The sequence below is a fragment of the Otolemur garnettii genome, unplaced genomic scaffold (assembly GCF_000181295.1).
Source record: "Otolemur garnettii isolate 467f Iridium unplaced genomic scaffold, OtoGar3 scaffold00174, whole genome shotgun sequence".
Classification (NCBI taxonomy): Eukaryota; Metazoa; Chordata; class Mammalia; order Primates; family Galagidae; genus Otolemur; species Otolemur garnettii.
Genome location: NW_003852569.1, coordinates 2,040,513 through 2,045,511, shown reverse-complemented (window position 1 = coordinate 2,045,511; position 4,999 = coordinate 2,040,513). Strand labels below are relative to the sequence as shown.

At 45.0% G+C, this 4,999-nt stretch overlaps 1 protein-coding gene across 4 annotated transcripts in view; it reads left to right on the top strand.

Moving 5' to 3' along the window:
* Positions 1–4,999, top strand: part of PRUNE1 (prune exopolyphosphatase 1) — a 32,664-nt gene that overhangs the window by 4,024 nt on the left and 23,641 nt on the right. Inside the window, exon 2 of one of the 4 annotated variants that reach the window (XM_023519439.1) lies at positions 3,809–3,842. The exons of 2 other annotated variants lie outside the window; for them this stretch is intronic. The gene's annotated coding sequence lies outside the window, so the exon portion shown is untranslated. Of the gene's footprint in view, positions 1–3,618; positions 3,843–4,999 lie in introns of those variants that run through there. One more of the 4 variants, XM_023519438.1, reaches the window with a different exon arrangement.

Genomic DNA, 4,999 nt, shown 5'->3' with positions numbered 1-4,999 from the left:
TTTTTTTTTTTTTGCAGTTTTTGGCCAGGGCTGGGTTTGAACCCACCACCTCTGGCATATGGGGCTGGCACCCTACTCCTTTGAGCCACAGGCACTGCCAAAGAAAAGTTTTATAAAAAGGGTATGAAATGGGACAGTGCCTGTGGCTCAAAGAAGTAGGGCACCGGCCCCATATGCCGGAGGTGGCAGGTTCAAACCCAGCCCTGGCCAAAAACTGAAAAAAAAAAGGGGGGGTATGAAATGAAAAAGATAAAGGTCCTTTTTCTGCCTTCTTCCCCATGCAATTCCTCAGAGGCTACCCTGTTATGTTTCTTTGTTAAAAAGAGATATGATTTAGACAGATACACTCATAAGTTTCAATGTCCCTGTTAAACTGTAGTTTAATTATAACTTTCAGGGAATTATATATGCTTGGCTTTTGTACAGGATAGAGACAGTTGATAATCCAGCCAAGTCTTCTTTTGCTACCATATTTTTGGCATTTGTAACCAGAGAAATTTTCTGCCAGAAGACAATAGGATGTTCCATTTTTTTTAAATCTTGTTTAACTAAAGGATCTGTCATGGTGACTCATCTTTCACTTCAAGGGAGGAGAAATCTGTGCTTCAGAGTGGAGCTGCACTGCAGTTTAGGTGTTCATCCAGGAGCCTTTGGATAAGGTGCAGGCAGTCCCCGGGTTACAAATGAGATAGGATCTGCAGGTTTGTTCTTATTAAACTTGTATGTAAGTTGGAACAGGTACATTTACCTATTATCTGCAATAGCCTCCATTTGTAAGTGGGAGTTGTACATCAGTCGGATGTTTATAACTCAGGGACTGCCTGTATTGTTCTCAGGCATGAAGCAGGAGCCCAGAGCTAGAATTTGCAGTCCTGACATCAGTATCATTTGCATTTTCTCTGATGAGAGGGTTTGTCAATGGCTGGCTCTTTCTCTCTTTTCTTTTCCTCCTTCATTAACTGTTTTGTACAGTAGTTATCAGACCATAGTTGCCTTCAGAAGGGAGCAATGGAACTCCCTCCCCTCAACCACTGAAGCCACAAAGAAAATATAAAGAGAGTCATTTCAACTAGTGGGTTGTTTTTTGTTTTTTAGGTATTTTCTGTTTTGGGGGGGTTTTTTGGAGACAGACTCTTACTCTGTTACCCTGGGTAAAGTGCTGTGACATCATAGCTCACAGCAACCTCAAAAACTCCTGGGCTCTGGCCGTATACACCCAGGCTGGCGGGTTTGAACCTGGCCCAGGCCTGCCAAACAATGACAACTACAACAAAAAATAGCCAGGTGTTGTGGCAGGCGCCTGTAGTCCCAACTACTTGGGTGGCTCAGGCAAGAGAATTACTTAAGCCCAAGAGTTTGAGGTTGCTGTGAGCTGTGATGCCATGGCACTCTACCAAGGGTGACATGGTGAGACTCTGTCTCAAAAAAGAAAAAAGGGGTGGTGCCTGTGGCTCAGTGAGTAGGGCACCAGCTCCATATACCAGAGGTGGCAGGTTCAAACCCAACCTTGGCCAGAAACTTTAAAAAAAAAAAAAGCTAAAAATAAAATACTGTGGCTTTTTTTGTAGAGACAGAGTCTCACTTTGTTGCCCTTGGTAGAGTGCCATGGCATCACACAGCTCACAGCAACCTCCAACTCCTGGGCTTAAGTGATTCTCTTGCCTCAGCCTCCTGAGTAGCTGGGACTACAGGCGCCCGCCACAACACCCGGCTATTTTTTTTTGTTGTTGCAGTTTGTCCAGGGCTGGGTTTGAACCTGTCACTCTCTATATATGGGGCTGGCGCCCTAATCACTGAGCCATAGGTGCCGCCCACCTCTCCTTATTTTTATATGAGGAAAATGAAGCTTAGAGAGACCATAGTCCCACAACAAATAAAAAGCAGAGCTGGGCTTCAGCCTCAAAGTCTGATCTTTTTAAGTGGTAGTTCTACTTTCAGACGAGAAGAACACAGTGAATGTGCCCAGCTGGGGATGTGCACTTCATGGTTGGCTGTTGGAGAATGGTGGGTGGTGATGGGGAAAGGAATGCTGCCACCTCCTATGGCGCCCCAGTTCCAAGATTGCTACAAGACTCAGAGTATTCATTTTGTTTTTGGTTGCTCTCTGAGTTTGGCCAAGCACAAGGGCTTAGTTGTTCACCTTACTCTGGAGATGATTTCTACTTGCCTGAGAGCCATGAAGTTGTGCTTGGTGCCTCTTTCTCCTAATCCTGATTCAGCTGCCCCTGACAATGAGGCAATACTTATGTGAATATAAGCTTGGAAGATTATTTATTTATTTATTTATTATTTTTTTTTGAGACAGTCTCATTTTGTTGCCCTCGGTAGAGTGCCTATGGCATTACAGCTCATGGCAACCTCAAACTGTTGGGCTTAAGTGATTCTCTTGCCTCAGCCTCCCAAGTAGCTGGGACTATAGGTGCCCACCACATGCCCGGCTATTTTTTTGGTTGTAGTTGTCATTGTTGTTTGGCAGGCCCGGGCTGTATTTGAAGCTGCCAGCTCTGGTGTATGTAGCTGGCGCCCTAGCTGCTGAGCCAGCTGTGGAAGATTGTATCCCTGGTAGAGGTCTTTCCTTCCCTCTTCCCCCTTCCCTGTCTTTCCTGTTTCCCTTACCTTTTCTCTCCATATGGCTCTCATGTTTATATAGTTCCCTCCCTAGAGAACACTGTGCCCTCCTCCTGCTTCAGTGTGCAACTTATCTCTACAGCCACTTATCTCAAGTGCTTTGCTGTCATTTTGGTCCAGAGCCATCTGGGCAGCTCTTGGTATCCAGGAAACAGAGGGGCCTTCTCTGATATCAGGAGGAGGAATTATAAGTTATAGGAGTTACTATAAGACTGGGGTCTTAAGTACAGAATTCTCTTAGTGCTTTGGAAAAGAGTTGATGTTCAAAAAAATCCCCCCTTGCCAATGCTGTTCAGTATGAATGGGCCTTGGCTTGTACACTCTTGAAGTAGACTTGGAGAAATGGTCATGGGGAGAATCTAAGGCAAACTTCCCCAGGGGCCCTTTGCCCAGAACCCTGATAGATAACCTCTGCCTTTTGTAATTCTCTCTAGGGATGGGAGTAGATGTGAAAGAAGGTGGTTTAAAAACAAAAACAAAAACCTCTCTGGTAACTAGACAGGGTGATATATACCACTGGAAGTCTTCTAAAATTGCCCCTTTTAGGCTGTGGCTTTCGGGGGGTGGGGAAGAAGAGGAGTGAAAGCTTATATAGGGAAGATTATTCTAGGTTCCCTCCATTCTTTTTTCCTAAAGTTATATTACTTGATAACTATTTTTTGCCTTCTTTTTCTTTGAGACAGTTGTTTTTTGTTTTTGTTTTTTGTAAAGACAGAGTTTCCCTTTATCGCCCTCGGTAGAGTGCTGTGGCGTCACACAGCTCATAGCAACCTTCAACTCCTGGGCTCAGGCAATTCTCTTGCCTCAGCCTCCTGAGTAGCTGGGACCATAGGCACCTGCCACAATGCCCGGCTATTTTTTTGTTGCAATTTGGCCAGGGCCGGGTTTGAACCCACCACCCTTGGTATATGGGGCCAGCGCCCTACCCACTGAGCCTCGGCCTACCAGAGTGCTAGAATTATAGACGTGAGCCTCTGCGCCTGGCTAGAGACATTTTTGATTGTTATGACTGAAGCATCTGGTGGGTAGAGACCAGGGATGCTTTTAAATACCCTACAGTGCATAAGACAGCACCTACAACAAAAAATTATCCAGTCCAAAATACCAATGATGCAGAAATTGGGAACCCCACTACAATTAGTGTGTCTCATTTTGTCTTTCTCATCCCATCCTCTTTCAGGAGCAGGCTGAGATAGAAGTTCAGAAGTAAACTGGTAAGAGAGAATTATTGTACCCTAAGCTGAGACAGAGGCTTTGTGTTCTCATTCCACCCAGCAGAATACTCATACCTGGAATGAAATAATAATTTTTTTTTTCTTTTTCTTTTTTTTTTTTTTTTGAGACAGAGCCTCAAGCTGTCCCCCTGGGTAGAGCACCGTGGCATAGCTCACAGCAACCTCCAACTCCTGGGCTCCAGCGAGTCTCCTGCCTCTGCCTCCCAAGTAGCTGGGACCACAGGCCCCCGCCACAACACCTGGCCATTTTTTTCCAGTTGCAGCCATCATTGTTGTTTGGTGGCCTGGGTTAGATTCGAACTTGCCACCCTAGGTGTATGTGGCTGGCACCCTAGCCACCTGAGCCACAGGCGCCGAGCCTGAAATAATAATTTAAGTATGTGCCTTGTTGGATTGTTTTGAGAATTAAGTGATTAATTAGTACATGTAAAAATATTAGAATAATACCTGGCACACTCAACAAGTAGTTAAAAACGAAACAAACCCCCGTCTCTGCTATTGTGGGTACTGTAGTTTTAGTATATTCTGTTTTATGGAGATGCGAGGGAACAAATAACAACAGATAACTTTTCCTCCTCAGAGTTCTTACCAGCAGCTGGACTTTTTAAAGCTTTAAAAATAAAAGTTCTGGGTGGCACCTGTGGACCAGTGAGTAGAGCACCGGCCCCACATACTGAGGGTTGTGAGTTCAAACCCGGCCCTGGCTGAACTGTAACAAAAAAATAGCCAGGTGTTGTGGCGGGGATGTGTAGTCCCAGCTACTTGGGAAGCTGAGGCAAGAGAATCACCTAAGCCCAGGAGTTGGAGGTTGCTGTGAGCTGTGTGACGCCACAGCACTCTACTGAGGGTAATAGAGTAAGACTCTGTTTCTACAAAAAAATAAAATTAAATTAAAGTTCCAGCAGCAACTGTTTTTGCTTAAATCTGAACCTGCTGCACAAATGTCTGTTTCTTGGGTTGTGAGATGTGTTGGCTATATATGGTTATTATTGGGCCTTCTCAGTAGGGGAGTTGCCTGGATTAACTGGATAGTAGACTGGATTTTTTTTTTTTTTTTGAGACAGAGCCTCAAGCTGTCACCCTGGGTAGAGTGCCGTGGCATTACAGCTCACAGCAACCTCCAACTCCTGGGCTCA